General features: G+C 45.3%; 1 protein-coding gene across 3 annotated transcripts in view; it reads right to left on the bottom strand.

The window, feature by feature from the left end:
- FRMD4B (FERM domain containing 4B) overlaps positions 1-11,872 on the bottom strand; it is a 138,471-nt gene extending 126,599 nt beyond the window's left edge. The window contains exon 1 of one of the 3 annotated variants that reach the window (XM_056336309.1): positions 11,854-11,872. The gene's annotated coding sequence lies outside the window, so the exon portion shown is untranslated. Of the gene's footprint in view, positions 1-11,545; positions 11,659-11,853 lie in introns of those variants that run through there. The other 2 variants (XM_056336306.1, XM_056336308.1) reach the window with 2 other exon arrangements.
- Positions 11,873-22,463: the final 10,591 nt, after the last annotated feature.

Genomic DNA, 22,463 nt, shown 5'->3' with positions numbered 1-22,463 from the left:
CATTTCTCATGGTGTTCCTTTGCACTGCCCTGTGCAAACCTCACCTTGTTTTGATGTTCATTTGCAGACCTGAGTGGTGCTTCACAGCCCAGGCAACTCTAAATTGCAGCCCTCTAGTAGTTTACTCCAGGAGTTACCACACCAGTTACAAAAACCAGCTCACACAGAAGACCACTAAAACAAGAATATTTCAAGCAGATCTTTCTAACTCCCCAAAAAGAAAATTTCAAGGTTTTGCTTTGTTTCTAACTTTCCATGATTTTTCTTGTCATGCACAAGCATCTTTTGATCCTTCCACACAGAATTAACCTCTGAATTTCAAGTCACAAGCCTCAAACAGCCCCTCATATGCTACAAGTGAAGGTGCAAGTTGCAAACACAGAATTTCCCAGGATGAAGAAACCAGTTAAGATGAGCTAGCTCCAAATGAGGGCCTCCTTTTGAGGGACAGGCAGCCCTAACCCAACATGATAACCAGCACCTGGAAGCCCCAGGGTCAGTTCTGAGCTCATTGCATATGGCATGAGTTCCACGGACTCCCACACAAGAGCCAGTGATATCACTGAATGCAGCATGCAGCCTAAAAATAAAAGGCCCTCCAGCCTGAGGTGATGGGCATGACTGCTGAAAGCTACCCTTACACCTTTCTTGGCCCCAGAGGAAGAAAGCAGGCTACACATAGGTGTTAAGATTCATCCACTACAGGCTTCCTAGCCAGGCATCACCTCCTCCTCCCCAGAAGCATGAGATATCAGCTGCTTTGGTCAGAGCAGTACCTAGAGCATTATCAGATGCTTTTTGTTGTAGAACAGGAGTTTCCACTCCCACCTGCCTCAGGATGCCATGCCTCCAGACCTAGGAGAGTCCCCACGGTATGATGGCTACAGGGTACAGAACTGGGACATGCTGGGAAGAACAGCTGGAGATATCATCTGGCAGAGAGATCCCTCTGCCCCCTCCATCCAGCATTCGTGCACATACACCCCTGCAGCACATCCCTGACACCTTCAGAGACCCTGCAGCACCGTCACACCGTACCCAGAACGGCACTTTTCCTCAGACAGGTTTTGCAGAGGAGGCCAACAGGTACAACCTATAAATTGCCAGCAGACTCCATTTAAACCAGTGTGATCTTGGCATCCTGGCAAAGTATTGCTGACAGCTCTTTAGTACAGATTACAACCCACACGTGTGGCATATTTTATAACTGCATGCCATACTATCCTGTATGAAGCTCACAGGAAACAAAAATCCCCTTTTCCCACTGTTCTTTCCAGTTTGTTAATTAATCGAGTAGGTGGTTTTACATGTTTTAGTACAGTGAACCGGCCACTGCAGGAACATCTCAGCAGCACAGCTGATAGATCCACCAGTATGTTCTTCTAAATGGAAGTGACTGTGGAGCTTACACCTGTGGCTGCACCTCCTCCTCCCAATTCAAGGAGGGAAGTAAAGCTCCTCCTGCCAAAAAGGAACAATCTTCTTTTTTGCAAATAGCTGCATTTACCATTTCCTTGTTACACCTGGCAGTTCTGTAGGCACCACCTTGCAGCCTGAGGCTACAAAACTACATGGGTAGAGGGAAGGTCATACCTAAATTCCAGCTGTGAGGGCCAGGTCCCACTGTGTTGCAACTGGAGGGGTGTGCGGGACAACACTGCTAGGTCAAACCATAGTCTCCAGCCTTCCTCCTGCCCCAGTAGCCTACTTACCTCCCTGCTATATGTTGAAGGCACTTAACAGCTTCACCATTAAGTAAAGCATGCCCACAGCCCAACACACCGAGGTGTTAGCTGGAGACTCTGGTTTGTAGTAAAATTTAGGAGGCTGGATCACAGCTATAAACTTCACCGGTGCATTAAAGAAAAACACATTGAGTTTCTGGCACCTCAAAGCAGAGGTTGCAGCCTGCAGCTACTGCTCCTCTGTAAGGCCCACCTCTAAAAGACACAGAGGAGTTGCACCATTGAACTTGGAGAAGTCCCATGCCACAGCCACCTGCCCTGCTCCCTGCCCCAGGGCAGCCAGCATCTCTCCCTGCAGCTTTCACAGCTCAGGCATCAGCTGAGATGGCAGAACACATCTCCCAGGCATATCTTCATGCTTTTGCACAAGCAAGGAAAAAGAACAACACATTTTTCTTTCCCAAGACAAAGAGCCATAAAAGCAGTAAGCGCGTTTCTCCCCACACACCCCCAGCCTGCCACAGGACCGCACACAGCACAGCTCAGCCAGACTACTCATCTCACATTAAGTTTCCACTTACCTGGACTCACCAGGTGAAGCTTTCCAAGGACAAACTGCCAGGCAGTGCATCCCCTGCAGCACTTCCACTCATGCTGCTCCCCACTGCGTTCACTTAACACTGCTCGCCTTTGTTTTTCCTCCGACTGCTCTTTCCAGCTCAGTCCCACCCATGGCTAGCTGTTCTTGATTGCCTTGTGTTTTTTTTTTCTTACCACATTTTATTTTAGGACGACAGGACTATAGAACACTGCTAGTATATGTAAATACAAAACCAAACAAGTACAACTTTGCAGAGGAAGTGCCAGACACACAGTCTGCCACACAGCGCAACCCGCCACCCTGTACTCCAACAGCAGAGCTGGAAACAACAACTGTTAAAGCAAACTGGGAGTCTTATTCCTGGTGCCACTGAAATCCCACGCAGCTATGTTTTAGTCAAGAGCTAAGATGACACACTCAAATCTATTTGAATAAACATACCGTATCTCAGCTGCTGCGCAGCCCAGGCTCTGTTCGAGTAACACGGGGGAGTTGGAAGGAGTAAGGGATTGCTCTCACAGAGAGGAGCGTGGCTTGCCCCAACAAGCATATGATGCTGTGACAGGGTGTAACTTCTGAAAGATGAGATGTTAATGCATTGCTAACAACTCTTTCTGCCATTAAGCAACAGAGCTAGCTGTGCTGCCTTAAAAAAAAAATTGGGCTGAGAACAAGGAGGTTAAAGTTACTGTTCACACTGCCTCACTGATGCTTGAAGTGGAAGAAACCAAAGCAGCAGCCACATTAACTCAAGGTAGCAAGATACCTTCAATGTACTCAAACACGGTTAAAGATAGAGCTTTCTTTAGCCCAGCTGAGTAGCTTTTCCTAAAGCTTTATCTAAAAACCTTTGTTATGAAACTTGTTTAGTGATAAATTGAGATCTGATGTGTCAGGCTACAGCAGGACCTTTTCCTTTTTTCTTCCAGGTTTCTTCTTCCTCCAGTTTGCTTTTTCACACCAAGATGTACTTTTACACACACACACACACAGAGACCCTTCCCCTCCCTCCTAAACCACCACATACACCCATAGCTGTGATTCACATCCCCCCTTGAATAGGGTAGGACAATCAAGAAATCCCCATCCCTACAGATCATTAGAACAAGCAGGGCAGTGTATCACAACAAATCTTCCTGTAAATCCATAGTATCGAAACAGTGGTCTCTAATGTTTTTCAAGATGAGCAAGGTTTGCAAGGGATAAATAGGACCTTTTGTACCAGTAACCCCCAGTATGCCCACATACCACCCCCTCTTCCCTCCCAGGCCAATCTGAGAAAGCCTGTAAGGCTTTCTTCTCCCTCCCCCCATGATAATCAATTAATCCAAGCCATAACCTTCAGAAGCCTTGACACTAGCATGTCTACCAGGTTCATGCTGTTGCCTACAAAAGCAGCTGTACAAGGTTGCTTGTGTCCCCTGCATGTCCCAAGCTAACAAGAACACACACTTATTAAATTTTAAGTTCAATTCACCTTCTGTTTCATGGAAACAGACCGCTAAATGACTCGTCTCTGATTTCCAGCAGATTCTCACATCCAACCCTTAACAGCAATTCACTCTTAAGTGCAATGAAGGCTAGAACATGGAAAAGGAGTTATGCTGTTGCCAAGAAAGGCAATCTCACATGGTCAGCATTAGGAAATACCGACAGATAAGCACATAAACACTTGCTTCATGCCAGATAATGCATCAGCCTTCAAGCTGCCAAACAGACATCTCCTGGAGCTTCCCATTCCTGCCTCCCATGTAAGTGAAGTCAGGTGGGGCTGGAGGAGTGATTAGGGAGGCTTATTTCTCCAAACTTTCTCCTCTGGACAAGACCACAGGCTATTAGATCAGATGAAGAGGCAACCGATTTTCAAGATGATTGAGACCGTTATAAAAAATTTGGTGACCTAAATAAATAAAAATATTCATTTTTGAAGACAGAAGGATGAACCAAGACCAAGCATTCAGAAACTCCAATACGCTGGCTACATAATATATGCACACATCTCCACCCCACTAACAAGGGTGCTTACAAAAAGTGCCAATTGTATTTTAGTTGCTAAAACATCACATTCTATCAACTCTGCTAAACTTTGACACTGTAGGAGTAAAGTGATTTGAAGCACATTCTGTTTTATTGTAAAATTGAGTAATATGGTACAGATTAGAAAGACTCCTACTGCAGCATATCCTTCTACATTTCCCACACTTCACCCTTCTGCTCCATACACAGCTATCATATGTGGTGCAGTCATTTCACTAAAAGATTAAAATTTTGGTCATTTAAAACTTGCTTTTAGCCAGGCTCTGCTCTCAGGCAGCATTCCTGCAAACAAAAACATGTCCTTCGCATTATGCACAAGGGATAACTCAGAGTTAAATATGCTTAAATTGCTGGATCTGCAATCCAGAGGGGTTGTAGTTTATTTTAGTTCAGGCTTCTGTTCTTCATTTAGAAAACAGAGTAAGGAGAAAATGTCAGGAGAAAGCAAGAAGGAGAACCCCCCTAAATCATTAGTCAACTGCAGCAATATCTGTGCACTGGGGACAACTTGGAGATTCCTCCTCTACCTCCAGACACACTATTTTCCATCATCACCACCTTCAGGGACAAACAGCATGACAGACCTTGTCAAGGTTTAATCTAACACACAGCTGGTTTTTTTTTAACTTTGAGATTTAAGATATTTTACCTTTTAAGAACTGCTTCTTTTTTTACGGGTTTGATTCAGTCCCAGCCCCTGCACGATAGCTAGCAAACACTCGTACATCTGCTTTCCATAACATCCAAGCAGGACTGTTAAGACTGTTGCAGTAACCATGTTTGTGTAACCTATACTTTTAATGCTGCCATGCCTCTAGAGGTATTATGTCACATAAAATACATCAATATGCTATGATCTCAGCCCCCAGCTAGATTATGGATGGCAGCCGCCTTTTGTGCGGTACCCAGCCCAGTTCAGAACAATGACTAACTGCTCTCCTCCTCTTCCTCCTGGTTTTCTCTACCCCTGTGCCCCTTCCCAAGCTGGGTTTGCTTCCGCCTCTAAAGCAACCCTACATCTTTCTACCACATCTATCATCCCCCACCTCTCCCTTACATGAGCCTTAAACCAAAGCAGCAAGCACATCAAGCATTCCCATATGAAACTACTCTGCAAGGTCCGACTACAAAGCAAGAGCCTCTGCTGCATTCTCGGGGCCAGGGCAGGCTGACTCAAGTGAAAACACTCTGCAACATACACACTGACTATTTTTATTACTTTCAGACCTGTTTCTAAACTAGAAAAAATGGTCTCCGCCCCAAGACACTTCTAATGTCTCCCCAAGTCTTTCTAGGACTTGTTGGGGAAGAAGGAAGAGGATGCACAACTTTTGCTGATGCTGTTTAACCTACTATTTAAAAATAATTAAGAATATTCCAGGAGTCTGTTTCCTAATCTTATGCTTCTCTTCAGGGGGCAAGGCAGAGGGTGGAAAATCAGTTGGCTCATTTGTGAATAAAGCTGGAACACCTGGGAACTGGTATTTCAGTAAAACTGCAATTCCACATCTCTAAAAAGATCATAAATACAGTATTCCAAGGGGATACTTAATTAAAACTCCAGATGGAAGTCTGACCTTAAGATTTCCATTCACTTTGAGAGGGTCGAGATTTCATCATCAATTTTGATTCTTTTGTCACTTCATTTTCTATATTTGTCAGGATTGAAATCAATCTCTTTCCAAGAAAGTTTTTTGGGAGAGAATACTACTCCAAAAATTTTTTTTATGCTGTACAGCAATAGTAACCAAGAACATGAACTAAAATGTCTGTATTTTGGCTTTCAAGAAAGTGGGTTATTTTCAGTGCAACACAAGGTAAACTGAGTAGTTTCTAAAACCATCTCTCCCCTACACAAAGATCTGAAAAAAAATAAAGGATTAATTGTATGAAAGATTTATATATGGGGAGATTAACCAGCCTATGGAATTTTCTTTCAAAGGAACTAAAGACAGCTCAGACATTAGCATGAGAAAAACAGTAGGGCTATTTTTTTAAACACATACTAGAAAGGGGTTTAGATACCCACCTCCCACCGCTAAGGCACAGCCACACCACAGCATGCAACCAGCCTGAGATGATTTGAACTGATCACTGCCCATCAGCAGCTGCAGGAACGGATCACCTGCATGCTCCACGACCAACGAGCAGTGGCTGAAATTATTATTTTGGCTCATTAACTGGATCATATAATCTCAAAACATACCTAAAGGATTTGGAAAAAAAAAAAGTCAGCTTTGACCTAGAGGAGCATTGCAGTGTTCCATCCTGTTCTGACAGAGGAATGAGAGGACCTGGGTGGATGGCAGCTTCATACATTTGAGTTCTGGGGGCATCCTGGCAAACTCTTGGGCAACAGTTTTTATAATGGTTTGTTAAACTGACAGATAACTAAACAATGTAACCCCAGCAGAAAAAAACTGCATTTCTTCTCCTCCTAGAGCATTCCCTTTCCCTTGCACTAAAGTTTTGACAACTGCTGAAAATCTGAAGCTTTTCTCAGCTTCAGATTTTTATATATATATATATATTTATTTTTTTTTTTTTTTTACAATCGAACAACTAGGAGTTTAATCTCTAAATAAAGAGGCCATCACATAAAAGTATATCCTTTTCGGACTTCACCCTGTAAGCAGACCATACAGAAAACAAAGGACTGAAATTACAGTTTGCATGTATTTGATGTGCAGCCTATGTTTTCCAAAAATTACTACAATTCTGAAGGAACTATGGTTTGATGGTTTGTTGTGTTGCTTGAAATAGCAAAAGAAAACAAAGATCTCTGCTTCCTATAAGCTACATCATTTAGCCATAGAACCGTTAACCATTTGCTGAAAGCACTGATGTATTACAACTGGGGGCAAGAGGAAGGCTCAATGTTTTGAAATGTCTGCAACCAAACAACAGCAGCTTTGCCTGTGGCTTTTCACCATTACATTGGATACAAACTGCTTAGCCTGTTAAAAAAATAGATACACATGCTCTAAGCCAGCCAAGGAATTGTTTCTACAACTAAACATTGTCATACAATACTGTGGGTGGTGCACACATGATAAGGACGTAGCTCATTTATCAATGATACCCAGCGACCTACTTACTGCCCTCTGCTCTTGACTTAATCATATTCTCAGCAAATAGTTCCACGTATTGACAGTCTTGCAGCATATGGCGTGGGCTGGTTTATCTGAAGCCTGATTACAAACACAGAGGTGCTGAGCCCAAGTCTCCTGTCAATCAACGCTGCCTATGATGATGTGGTGATCTAAAAACCTTGATCTTTCTTTATCTCTCATGTGGTTGTGTGTGCTCTACAGCTGTCCTCAGTTGCTCAGAAACCCTTAAATCAAAATATGGCTTCTTTATGAAAACTGTTGTCTGCAGGCAACTCTTCACAGTCACTCTGCAATCAATTCCCATGCAAAGCACAAAAGCTATTTCACTGTGGTACTCCAGTTAAGGAAAAAACAGAACACAGCAAATTCTCTAAGGGGCTAATACTATTTTATTTTTTAGGTTTTGGTATATAATCTGAAAGGAGAAGTCCGAAATGTGATTTAACCACAAGGGTCTCATAGCAAATAGCTCAGGAAAAGCCGTAATTTTTATTGCCTTGCAGCCCGAACACACAGTGTCTTTCCTTCCCCATACCACTCTTGGAGGGGCTGAGAGAACATCTCCCAAGCCAGCTCCTCTCCCCAGGTGCCCCTTCTCTGGGCTGGCTGTGCCATCCAGCTCACACCCACAGAACAGCAGAAGCTGGTGCTGCTGGCCCATCCTTGTCTGCTCCCAAGATGAACCTGTCACTGAAGCCAGCACAGACTAAGCAGCATTGACCACCACCAGCACTGCTGAGGAACCATGTGAGCTGGCAGGATCTCTTCTCTCACCCTCCCATGGTACTGGGGTGACTCCAATCACCAACACAAACATATTCCCAGGAGGGATGGAAATTACACAGAACAGACTGACCAAAAATTGATGGCCTGAGCACCTTCTCATTTATCTGAGTGTTAAGTCAGGCACCTCCAGTCAAATGAATAAAGTCAACATCCTTTGTTAGCCATCATCCTGCTTCAGCTTCACTACTCCACGTTTTAAAGCTAGGCACAGGCTTACAGAAACAGCAATGCCACCCTGATCAGATGTTGTCCACAACTTTAGGACCTAGAAATTTTTACACCATATGATAACACCTCCTCTACTAGTCTTTCCAGCTTAGCCTGTACAACACTGCATCTAAATGAAGGGTTTGTAGAAACCCTGGGATTGTGCATGTCTGCCTGACAGCTAGGGCATGCTGCTGTCCCTGGCTCAGCGCTCACCAGTATTCAGTGGCACTGGGACACAGAAGACACAGGGGTGCAGGGTCCCAAGTCAAAGCTCTGTCAAAAACGAACAAAAAAAAAAAAAAATCACACATCAGCCCAACTTGGGAAGTACAGCCAAGGTTTCCTAGCCATGTTTTCCAAATAGCCATGACTCTCCCCCCACACCTTTTGCTACTCCTGATATTCATGTAACTGCTGTAACACAGCATCCCAGGGAGGGTGGGTAAACAAAAGACATTATAGCCAATCTGTAAGGAAAATCAATTAAGTTCAGACATCTCATTAACCTTCTAGCCTGTTTATCCCCCAGCTTTAATTTATACTGCCACTTGCAAATGGATTCGACACATTGGCCCACCATTTCCCTGGGAAGGTGCAACAGGCACGAACACAGCCCCTGGATCCCAGAATACTCCTTTTATCCAGGTCCTTCCCTCCCTCCCTGCCAACCATTCACTGGATGTTAAGAAGCACTGGAGGAAGAAAATAGGGTACAGAAAACATGCAAGAGCTCTTTGCAAATTATGTAAGCCCTGGGGTGGGCCTCCTTTTTACCTTCTGCTGCTTTAATTACCAGAAACAAAATGTAGACTTGCCTACACTAAGAATGCCCATCCACACCATGTCAGCCAGTCCTGCAGCAGTGACAGTCATGCTCTCAGGAGTATTTTCATGCCAGGCTTCACTTGCATGCATTCACAGGGCTGAAGATAATAACATGCACTGAAAATAAGTTGTGGTGTGTGGAGTTTTGTTTTTAATCTTAGAGCACAAAGCCTGGGGAGGAGCCTCGATTTCTATAGCCGAGATAGATTTACAACCTTTACTCCAGGGAACTCTGTAGCAGTTTCATCTCACCAGGCAGAAGATATCCTAGCTTCAGTGAATACAAACCCATCATCCTCACAGAAAGATGGTCACCTGCACATTAGACCTCAGGAGTTCATTCATTCCTGTCATGTTTTCAAAATTATGGGATTCTAGGGCTTGTTAGAACACTGAAAGTTTTCTATACAATCCCGGCCTTTTGACTGAGAAACACATGTATTTCTAATGGACTGACGTGCACATTCTTAGTAAGGTGTTTGACATGTCTAATACATCAGGATCAAACTCAAAAGATCAAGTCTGACAGTTGCACCCATCCAAGTCAGCAAGATAAATCTCTACGCAAGACAGACAAAATCTTGAGATCTGGGCAGTTGCAGGGAACAGAAGTCTTTTCAAGGCAAGCATTGCTAACTTCTGCAGAACAAACACTTGAAAGAGAAAGGGGCAGCTTCAAGAAAATAATTTAAAAACCAGAGAACACAAGTGAAAATAAGTACATTTTTCTAAATATATGTTCCTGCCTCTGTATGAGGCGTAACTAGAGCACTGCAGTCCTCCCCAGCCTGCAGACATGGCTCTCCAGCCAGTGCCTCTGCAGTTGCTCAAAGATTTTCCAAGTTATAGCCAAGTAAAAATTGATTAAAGACTTGACTGTTTCACTGCAGCTATTGGGAATCCTGCAAAAGTTACAACAATGAGCTCAGCGGCTCTTTGCTTCCTATTAGGCAAAACTCTAAATAAAGGCAGAGCTGAAAGAACACAATCCACTAAAGGAAGGACCAACAAGTCCCCCAGACAGAGCTATGCACAGCCCTCTGTTACAGCACAGCCATGCAAGCACTTTCAAATACATCTAAGGCTGGAAACCAATACACCACAGGAGATCGTGACTGGACCCTTTTGGAAATGCTGTTCTAAAAAGCTCCTAACCTGGCCTCTCCCTTAATCTCATTCTCCAGCCACCACAGGCACTCCAAAACTTTTTTCCCCAGGAGCAATATGTTGAACATACCAGTCTTCAGCTGCATTCAACAAAGCTACAGTCATTTAGCCAAGGACCCACCTAATCCCATATTTAAAAAAAAAAAAAAAAAAAAGAGCAGCAAGGTCAGAGGTAAAACATCATGTTATTTTACATCGTATCCATTTCTGGCTGAGCAAGCCCAGGCCGCAAGCACACAAACACTCAGTGAAATTTAAACTGATGGGAAGTGGCACATGAGCAACCAGAAACCTCATCCTTACCGTGCAGCACGTTCCAAGCGAAGTTTATCTCAATTTAGTGCAAACCCACACAAGGGCTATCTGAGCCCCATTGAAACAGGGCTGTAACACTCAAGAAAAAAAGATAATTTTCTCCAAATGGGTAGGTCTGGACTTAACTCCACAGGGGAGAGAGAAAACACGCATCAGGGTATCATGTCCGCAGAGAACCTGCGGCTGAGGAGGGGTGGAGGAAGAGAGAGGCGAGAGGAAACACACCGAGAACAATACTGGGAAAGGGACTATTCTCGGCGAGAGGGAGGATGCGAGGCCGAGCCGGAGCAAACAAGGGTAACAAAGGCCGGGGAAGCGCCCGGGCTTCCTCCGCGGGGCCCCGCGCAGCAGGGATGCGGGTTTGCCCGCAAGGATGCACGGCTGCCCGCACCTGCCCCCGGCCCCGGCGCGTCCCGTGCCGCCGGTGAACGCGGCGCCTGTCCTGAGGGAGGGCGAGAGGGCAGCGCCGGCGGCCGCCCCTCCCGCAGGGTCAGTGGGGTGGGTACCCCCGGCCCCAGCACGAGGGGCAGCTCGGCTCTTGTGCCGCCCCAGCGGGGCGCGGGGCCGCAGCGGCGATGCCCGGCTCCTCCGTGCGCCCCACGGGGGATTTAACCACCCCACCCCGAACTTCCCCGAGCGGAGCCACCAGTGGGTGCGGGGGGGGGACAACCCCCCCGTGTGGGTGTGGCCGCGCGCTCCCCTCGCGCTGCGACGGCGGGGCGACCCCCGCAGCTCCGCGCCCGAGGCCCCCCACCCCCCCGCCGCCGCTGCCCCGCTCGGAGAACAATGCGGTGCCCGGCCCTTACCTCGGTGCGGGCAGCCCGGGCGGCCCTGAGCGCTCGGGGCTGCCGGCGGAGCCCAGCCCGCCCCTCCGCCGCCCCCCGCGCATCCACCCGCGGCGGCTCCCGGCTCCCCCCCGCACCGGGGGCGCACCCCGAGGCGGGTGCGAGGGGCAGCTCCGCCCCTGGCTGCGGGGACCCTGCCCCCCCCCCCGGAGGAGGGGATACCGATAGATCCGCAGCCTCTCCCAGCAGCGCCAGACCCGGTGGCGATGGATGCTCAGGTCATGTTTACATCTGTGCGTGTGCATGTGCACACGCAGACGCGGTCTCACCCCGCACAAAGCGCCGCAGCTGCCTCCCGGCACGGGAGAGGGGACACGGGCAAGTTACAGCATCCTCCCCCTCCTCCTCTTCCTCAACTTCAGCGCAAGCGACGCGTCCAGCCCCGCTCCCCGCAGGCAAGTGCGGGCAGCACCGGCGGCTCCCCGGCCGCCCCCCGGGTCCTCCCCCGCCTTTGATTTACTCCCAGCTGCAATTCACAACCTGGGCAGGAGACGCGTGTCATATCAGGGGATAGATGGAAATTTCTACGGGGCCATGGGAAGGGGGCTGGATTTCCCTAAATCCAGCTATCTCTGCTCATAACCACCCTTTGTCATCCTTGTAATGTGAAGCAGAACAATAACGGGAGTTCAAGAGCGGCCACGCCGGTATGTTACAGACACAGGCATTAACTACCATACGGAAGTTGGCTGTCCGAGTACAGCGGTGAAGAGCAGTCTGGCTATTGTTTGGGGGGTGTCAGATAAACTGGAGGTGCTGGCAAACGACGCTGGAACCAGGCTCGCCATCTGATATCTAGGACCTGTTCTGGTGGTGCTCATATTGCACCAAACACACCACTGCAGCCAGAACAGCACTTGTGAAGAAATTCACTCCAATACTTTGCTGTGCAGGAGTATGCTGTTATTTTTATACAGGTTTCACAGATCCTTATTCATTCATTGAACTAAAGTTAAGAGGATCACAAGATTGCACTAGGTAAATAGGATTTTCTTTTTTTTTTTTTTTGCCTTAGAATTATCCCATATCAGATAAGGGTTATTAGCTCCAGCAGTGCCACGTCTTCCTGTTTATCACATCTGCAGACTACAGTACCAAACTACCTGGTGCTTTTCTTAAAGCAAAGCAATACACACAGTAGAGTCACTATTTGCACACACCTCCATCTACACCCATGCAAGATGCCTTGGCTATACTGCACCCATGCCATTTTAGCAATGACCTGTTGATGCTCTCCCGCACCAGCCCAATCATGCTGATGTTCAGCCAGCTCATTCTCTTGCCTCTCCCTCATTTCTGCTTACACCCAAGGATCCCCATCCCTGGGTTTTGCTGCCATCTGACTTTTCTGGGCTTTTCCTTCCTTCATTCATTCAGTTCCTCTGGGGTTGTGGTTTGGGGACTGAGAAGTGCTCCCAGATGTTTCCCATTGCCAGGAGGGTGGCAACATCTGCCTTTTCTGCTCCAAGTTGCCACAAGCCAACAAGAGCAATGCAACAACCACCTGCAGGTCATCAGGTTTCACACATGACCCTCCAATTCTTTCTTCTGTATACTCTGCATCTTGCATCTGCTTTACTCACAGGACCTCACAAGCTTCCTACACATTCACATGATTCAGAGATTATCTGCTCCTTAGTTAGCTACATGTATCACCACACATCAGTAGTCTGCCCAATTCCCAGCTGTCATTGAGCACCGACCCCCAGTGGGCTCTGTGCTACCAAAGACTAATAACCAGTATGCAATCTCCCCCCCAAAAGATTATTCTGTATCATAAGAAATTCTAACACCACCTCCTACTTCAACCATTCAAATTCACCATACATGCAGGAAGGAGGGTAATACTTCATTAGGGGAAATTACACCAACATATTTTGATGTGATGTATGCATCCATTTGCCTTCCACAAATAAACCTAAATCAAAGTCTAGAGACAGAGGAGTGAGCTTCCTTTGAACAGAAAAGGTCAGCCAATATTTATAGCAGCCAAAATAAATGCTCTTAATCTAGTTTATTTCTGTATTATAATAAAAATCAAGAGCTTGCAGAAAATAGTGGCGATACACCTGAACCAAGTGTGTGCAGAAGATGAGCGATAGCACTGCATGACAGCAGAGAACGCCTTCTGATGCGATTGATGGAGGGATGCAGGGCAAAATTCTTCAGCTGCTTAGCCTTTGCTGGCTTTGCACTCGACCCTGGGATACCAGCCTACACAAGGACCCTGTTGTGGTAGGCCGTCTGACAAATCCACAAGATCTCTTGTCCTCAAGAGCAGAGAGCCCAGACAGATGAAGCACAGGGTGAAGAACCTGGAGATATGGTTTGCCTGGGGTCTTACAGTAAGCCACAAAGTCTCACTTTCAACCAAGCTAGCTCAGACTACATCTCACATTAGGATGCCTCAGGTTTGGTGAGAAATGCCACTTCCAGTCCATGACTGGGAACAAAACTCAGAACAGGACTTCACAATAAAGTCCTTTGCCTTTCTTAGCCAACGACTATTTACACAATTCAAAACTCCAGAGATTAAATGCATTGCAGCACAATTAGTCAACATACCTATAGCCTGGAAGCTTGGTAGTCTTAAAGAAAAGCCTTGCATTCCTAGCCCTGAAACATTATTTCTGGAATATCAACTTCTAAAGTAAATACCCAAGGCCTATGGACATCAGAGTCAGGCTGGGTTAAAGATCTCTTCGGGGAAATGGCTGAACTTAGGCTACTTTCCTGATGTGAAAGGTAAACTCTGGCACTGACCATAGCTCTTTGCAAAATCCCTTTATAGCAAGGGAGGAATATTAATGTTTAAAAAGGTACTTTGGCTCTCCACTGAAGATCTACCACTGATGTTAATCTGTACAAACTGCCAGAGTGGGTATCATTTATTATTTAGGATGAGCAGTGCAATGCCAGGCCAAATGGACTGCTAGTCTAACCCATCACAGCGTTCTTCTGGGAGACCCCAGTGAGCACAAGCTGTTTATGTAGTTTGGCACTGATATACCGATCCTAAAACAAGCATCACTCAGGTGACTGAGGCCCAGACTTGCTGTATCCCATGCTCTCTGCACAGCTGATCTTCACCCAGGTGTGCTAGCAGCAGCAGGTATCCAGCTTTTTTGGAGGTTTTGGGAGAAGAGTTGCTGCTTAGGCCAAAAATCCTCTTTGGGATTCTTCTGAAGCTGGAAAAAGATCACTCCAGCAATAAACCACTTCCCATGACTGGAGGTTCCTTCTTGCAGCCCAGCTGGAAGAACAGAATATACTCCCATGCAAAGTCAGCTGGCTTTGCTCAAAATGCTTTTGTGGCTGATTTCAGGTAAGTTGGGTGATTTTGTCCTAAAGCAGAGACAAGCACTTACATGACGGAGCTGTGCATGAACTTCCCAAAGAGAATGATAGCAAATAGCCTGAAAGTGATCTGTACTCATTTTGCAAGCAAGCAAGCAGTGGGGTTTCAAATATGTGCATAAACCTTTACAGTAGGGACATGCAGTATGTTAGAAACAGTCCAAGGTAGACTATAGACAACTCCAGATTCCCACAGCCACCTCACACAAGCTCCAGAAATGCCACAAGCCATCTGCTGCATTTCAAATCTAAACCAGAACATGCAGATTCTAAAAGCTGCTGAGACCTAGAAAACAATTTGGATTCTCCCATCTAGAATGATTTCCCAGCTGGGGGGGGGGGGTGTCCCTGTCCCCCTTTCAGACCAGGTCTGAGCTAGATAGAAAAGCCTTTCCATATACATTCCTCTGTCCTTCTGCAAAATGGGTTCCCATGGAGGACTGGAGCCTCCAGGACAAGGAAGAGCTTCAGGCAGCTGTACAGAGCTCAGCGAGGCTGAATGCCTCATGGCTCTCCTGAGAGCAACCCTCCTCCATACGAAAAGGAAGCTGAAGCCCCCCTCATCCTTCCTACTTTTCCTCCTCATTCCTTTGCTCCTCCAAAATATCCTTGGGTCTGGTCCTCTTCTAGACCTTCTGCAAGCAGCATCTATTTGTGTGGTTTGATGTGGCTGATACAGTTTAAATGACATGCAAGACAAGAGGTTGCTGGCTTTTCTCTATGTTTTCAGATTCATATCATAGATTAGTCAATTTTTATCTATTTTTAGATGAGGAAATGAGGCGAATAAAATGCGGAAAGATAAGGTCAATTACATCATTTTACCCTAACTGCCAAAACACACAGAGTGTTGTTACAAAAATACACCAGAAGACCTGAGCCCTGAAAAACTGTTTGCAAAGCCAACTTCTAGATGCCAGGATTCAAATCCTAGGTCCAATTTCAGCAAATGCATTCACACATGCTTTACCTCAGCTTTCAGAAGGGCTCCTGGGGTACTGCTGGGGCACCAGTGCACTCCTGATGTAAACAGCCCCACTTCTACACCAGCCAATTCTATAAAGCTTAGGAGGGCTGAAGCATCTTCCTCCACCTCTGCAGCACCACACAACTCCTGATCCATTTTCAGGTGCAGGTCCTTATGTATTGTCCAAAATAATTAATCATGTTTTCCTGATAATCTTGTTTCAAGCTGGTTCCCTTCATACCAATCATCACCTAATGGGCATGGGATGCATTCGGCACTGGTAACCACATGCAAGAGAAACCTTCCTGTACCAGCAGTGCTTCTCTTCCCATTTCAGCCACAAATAAAGCAGGAAAGATCCTTTGTCAGGTAAAGGTATTTGTGACATGAAGATTCTGTAACAGATATTGGATTATCACTGGGAATACAGATTTTGTTCATTGGCAAGACAATTCTTGGCAGTACCCTGTCTAGTTTCAGTGATGCTCCTTATCATCACCACCAGCCAAAAGTGCTTTCAACATCTATTGAAGAGGTCCAAGCTACAGCGTTCCTGTCACAGCACCTCACCTTGTGGGACCTGAACTGCTTGAAGGAGGCTGTTTCTTTCCCTGCTTCCCAGATGGGAAAACTGGGAGAAACTGCACTTTCCAGCCTTCGCACACTAGCTGAGAAATCACTGAAATTTAAGTCTAAGTGTCAGGAATTGGGCTTCTTGGGCTGTGCCCAGTCTCAAACAGGTGAGGGAGATGGAATTCTGGCTTTTTCTTAAGTGAAGTGCCCATCCACAATTTCCAAAAGTTGTCATGCCTATATGTGTGCTTTAAAGAGCTCATTTGATCAAACTTGCATGTTTTAAAAATTGAGTTACCCTTTGCCATTAATTTAGATACATTGATGCCATTCTAAGGCACTAAGCTATATCAATACTATGTTACCTAAACATGGGCCAAAAAAATAAAGTGTTACTAATGATGTCCAGCAGTAAATACATACCTTAAATCTTGCTGCACCATCTTTAGTTTTCATTTGAGCATGGTTGTACTAGCAGATATTCTCTAAGGTATTATAAAGGCAATTAGAAATGATAATGACTAAACACCATTAGTCTTGATAATTTGCTCTTTCTTACACATAGAACTCTGACCCTCACACCTGATGTCCTACAGCCAGTTTGAGTCTCCCCACATTACAGAAAGACTCTGCGATAGTCTTCTGTCCTTCACCCAGGCCAAGTTTGATGCCCAGCTTTAAGGGCCTAAAATTAGATGAGTGAACCTAAACTTTACTCACACCATTACCCTGCACCTCCGTTCTCTGAGCTTGCAAAAAACTATTCCATCTCCCCATATTGTCAGTTTATATTGCAGTTGAGATACCATCTCCTACACAAAGACTTAACATGATAGCTGAGCTCAGACTGCAGAAGGAGCTGAAGAATTTTTCACATTTTTGGCTTCTGAGGCCCTTAATTTTTCCCATGTTCCTAAATAAGAGGCAGTTCTGAAAGATAACAGCAGGACAAGAAACACAGAGCCAGGTCCTACACACGCTCCCACAGACCTTTCCCCTTATCTATGCTTGATAATAACAAGGGAAAGCAAGCTGAAGGCTTCAGTGTTACTCCTTTTATCACTACAACTGTTCTCACAGAAAATGATGTTATTCTGATGGCTGATAGCACAATCTACTGGGCTTTTCTTGCATTTCTCCCACTTCATTATTCACTGATCCTATTCCTGTTTCCATAGAATTAAATGCAGATTACGAAGCACAGAGTCAGCTCAACCACCTTGCACTCCACACGCCGTAGCATCTCCCCCAGCAGTTACCACAGGTCTCCTAAGCACCATTGCACAAGAACAGGGTTTCCAAGAGGAGATACTTCTGCACCTGCAGCACCATTAGCACTAGAAGGGACTCTGCTTCTGAGGACTTCTCTGTGTCCCTATATGTTTATATCTAATCAGAAGTTGCAAACAGTTTTTACATTCATATTCTTGATAAATTTGTGCATTCAGAATGATTTGGAATATTAATTAGTTCTTTAAAGTTACACTTACAATTTCTCAATTTGTTTGGGGAGTCATATTAGCTCCTAAAGATTAGAGTTGTTCCCCCTGTACTTCAAAATACTATCCAGTTTAAAATCTGGCCTTCTAGTGTCAAAGGGACATAGAAACCTTGCCATGTATTGAAAAAACCCACTACTCATTGCCTCATCAGGAGATCCAAAGGCACGCTACTAAGATTAGCATTAGGAGCTTCCCTTATTTATAATAAAATGGAGATAGCTGAGGAGCAGAAAGGGGAACAGGCTGCCCAGCAAGAAAGCTACACTCCTGAGTACCAATCCTCCTCACAACTCCATCCTCATGCACAGCCACTTCTGCGTATATTTAGCTCAAAACACCCCCAGAACTTTACTTACGTTCCTTTTCAGTCTTCGCTAAACTAGGTATTCCAAACTCTAGCTGAGACCCAAATGTCAGTCACACTTGGTCACTGTGGACTACTACCGCAGTGTGTGGGGCTAATGCAAAGGTGCTCTGCCATTAGCCCTGAAGCCTGGTTTGCTGGAGGCTCCACACTAACAGATGGGCAGGGCAAGCTGCAAGGACAGCCAGTGCCCACGTACCCAGTCAGTGCCTGCAACTGCAGTGGGGGAGAATGGCTGCCTGCAAAATGCTATTGAAGCTTCCATCCTATCTTAAAATAAATGCACTTATAACTTTACCTATTAGTTTCTCTTACTCTGTAATTTTTTACAATGGGCCTGGTCTCCACTACTTTATTGTCCTGTGACTTTATTTGCTCAGTAGCAAAGGCTGTCAAACTTTTTCCAATGCATCAAGGAAAAAAACTACTTTACACTCATTTTACTCCTCCTATACCATGGCCAGAGCTTGAGGCTACATTGCTTCCATCTCCAGACACAATTGACAGTCATAAACCAGGAGCACAGCAATTCTGCTAGCTGTCAGGCATATCTTGATCACTACGTGGGGGTTTGATGTGAGGGCTTTTTGTTTTGCCTTTCCACCAGCCAGTCTAAGAAGACACAAAATGGAAGCCAGCATAACACTAGAGGCATTTAACCAGCTAAAAATACTACGAGAGGGTCAATGGACATAGTTCTGACAAACAAGAATCCTATTTGTTGGAATCCGTTTATTTGATCATAAGAACTGAAACTGCTCCAAAGGGTTTTGTTATGCTGATGTCAAGGAGGAATAATGATATTTAGCCCACGAGATTTGCTCTGTCTCTTCAGTAATGCAACCTAGATCAGACTCTGACCTTGAGCCATTTAAAATGAACTTGCTGACCCCCCATTAGTGCCCTCAGCCTCCCAAGTGCTCTTCATGGGTACTCTGAAATGACTCCTGGTGAGCAAGCAAACTCTGCAATTACACTCACATGGACTCTTGGCCTCTCCATATATCAAAGGATAAAGCCTACAAGCATGTTTGTCATGAAACTCATCTGTGATTCAAAGGGGAACATCATGCAGCTCCATGACATTTAAGCCATACATTAAGTACTCCCTCCAAAAACTCCAATAACAATAACTATGGTAAAGCTCATTATCCAAGCTGCACTTCAACAACATGTTTACCCTATGATTCAAGTCCCACACAATCTCAATGAAAAAACATTATTACAAAACTCACTGAAGCCACAGGATAAGCTGAATTCCACAATGCCTCCAGACATTGCACTAGCAACACACACTCAAAACCTTACTTCTGCAGTGCAGTAGGAGCAAAAAGGCTCCACAGGGCTTAAAAAACAGGTTAGGAAATTGTTTGTCATAGAAAAACTTGGTATAAGCAACCTTACCTTTGGCAAGGAGAACATCAGGGAGCAGATAAGGCCAGCAAAGCCACAGTGGAGATGGAGCAGAGCATCACACCACAGCTGAGAAGGTACCTCACCAACTAAGGTTCAACCCTTTAGTATCTAAAAAAGGCAGACCTCACATGCAAAGCTAGTACCCAGCTTCAAGTGGAAATCTACAGCACAAAGCAAATTCACAGAAAACACAATTCCATATCCAAGCAGAAAGCTCAGTCCCATCCCCATCCCCATCCCCATCCCCATCCCCATCCCCATCCCCATCCCCATCCCCATCCCCATCCCCATCCCCATCCCCATCCCCATCCCCATCCCCATCCCCATCCCCATCCCCATCCCCATCCCCATCCCCATCCCCATCCCCATCCCCATCCCCATCCCCATCCCCATCCCCATCCCCAAGAACCACAGCTAACCCCCTTCAATGGAGCTCACAGGAGGGGTTAAATACCCCTGGCTGAATTTGAATGTGCTCCTGGGCCCGTGGGTGTGGGTGGAGGTACCAAGTGAGGATTGTTAGGGCCATTAAGACTAATTAGTGCCCTCAGGGCCCTGTCAAAGACCCTTTCAAAGCAATTCTGGACAGTTTCATACAGTGATTTGGAAGTTGTTCCACAATCAGAATAAAGTCTGCACTTTCTGCAGATATTTCTCTCCATTACGGGATGGTGTAGGCATCTCCACTTCCAGAAGGTTTAAAAAAGAGGTCAGAAAAATGCTTGGCAGGGAGGATTTCGATACAGAAGGCGTCTGTGTATAAGAAAGGCAGGGGGACAGTAGAATGTATCAGGACAAAACTTCAAAGCCAGCTATGATTTTTCACATCTGACTGCAGGGCGATGTAACTGCTTCACAGAGGTGGGAGGCTTTGCAAAGAGACTACCTGAGCTAGAGTAAGCCTCATTTTCTTCTCTTGCAGTTGAGAATAGAGTTTAAAACCAGAAGAAAGTTGGTTTTGCTGTGGGTTGGGTTTTTTTCTGGCCCATGTAGGTTAGCATGGAAGGCTGGTTTCGATAGATTTTTATGTCTAGAAAAGGAGCAGTATTTACACCTGTTTATACTGTATAAACAAACAATATCTCTGATTAGATGACAATATGATGGGGCTTCCAGAAGTTATCCACAAGTCCCTGCCTCATTAAAACTCAAGTTACCTGGGCTCCAACACATGCTTTTGAAAATCCCACCCTGCTCATTTAGAAAAGACTGTCCCCTACCAGTAGAAAAACTTGTCTGGGAAGGCACTGAAACTATGCAGCATCTCACAGCAGCAAGCCTTTAATTACAAAATGGTAATCGCTGCAGTAATTAAATTGTTATCAGGTCCTTGCTAGTTTCTCCTTAACCTCCTTTATCTGTACCAAACTAGTAGGGAACCTAGATCAAAGGAATCAAAGTGAGGTAGCAAGTCACTGCCCTTCATTTCAGGGGTACAGCTGTATTAAATCAGCTTTATTTCTTAGGTATACTTAACATGTAATAGCTTAGATGATGATGATTTCATGGGAAAGGATTAGAACAGTTTGGGTCATGTTTAATGAATGCCATCTTACATCTACATTTTCTGCTTTCTTAAACCGTAAAAGGTTGCCAATTCCAGTGTTCTTCACACATAGCCACTTCTTCAAATTGCTGACTAGACTTTGCAACCAGTATGCCACTTTACGACTTTTTTCCATTAATAATTGTATGCTTTTCAGATACAGAAATTGTTGAATCTTAATCTTAACTGCAAGTTGATTTGTATTCATCGAAGCACGCAGATAATCCACAAGAGCCTATGCTTAAAAATTGCTGCTAAAGTCAGTGCAGCCGATGCAGATGGCTATACAGCAAGGATAATCTCTGTGCAGGTTTCGTCCATTGTTACAGCAGCCCGGGTACAGATCATCCATTCCCATAGGAATCAATAGGCCCTCAACAGGAGTCGAAAAGACACAGAAGTAAATAAATAAATAAACAAGCAAACAAACAGACACAACAAATTGGATACCCAGCCTGCCAGCAGATTAAGTCAAGGAGTATTAAGTTGTTTGGGTTCCCATTTAAAAATAAATAAATCGAATCTCCTATTCAATCTGCTTAATGTCTGATTGACATTAAGCAGATTAGTAGTGATTTAACCTTATGGGATAGATTCCTTCCATGATGCAGAGGTCATGTCATACTTGGAACATGACAAATGAACTTTTTAATTTCCTGTCCTACCATAGGCCAGAGAAGTATTTGCTGGAAGGTGAGGGTGCTCCTTGTTTTGCTATTTTGGGTGCTCCTGGGGCATTCTGATAGGGGCCAGCAGTGTGAGAACAGTGCTGTCAAATGGCACAATGGGGCTGTAAATAATTCCATGCAGGGGAAAGGTTGCCTCATTTAAGGCAGGATGAAAAGGTTTAATGTGGGACATTCAGCTGGTCATTCAGCATTTTGCATTTCTGGGAACCATTCTTCACAGGTCCTTACATTGCACATCCTTGCTGGCTCCACGAGTGCCAGCAGAACCCAACATGCAGAATGATCAAGTGCCACAACAGCCACCCAGGTTTGCTGCATCGCATTTTATTGTGTTGATTTATGTCTCCATTTCTTACAGACTTATTGAGCTTAAATTGGCTTGCACAGCCAAGCTTCCCCAGCCACTTACCAGATTCTGCAAGAGGTGATTTTTCACTTCATGGCCAGATGTCAGCACACGTCCCT

The sequence above is a fragment of the Falco biarmicus genome, chromosome 4, assembly GCF_023638135.1.
Source record: "Falco biarmicus isolate bFalBia1 chromosome 4, bFalBia1.pri, whole genome shotgun sequence".
Classification (NCBI taxonomy): Eukaryota; Metazoa; Chordata; class Aves; order Falconiformes; family Falconidae; genus Falco; species Falco biarmicus.
This window is presented reverse-complemented; position numbering and strand designations above follow the sequence as displayed.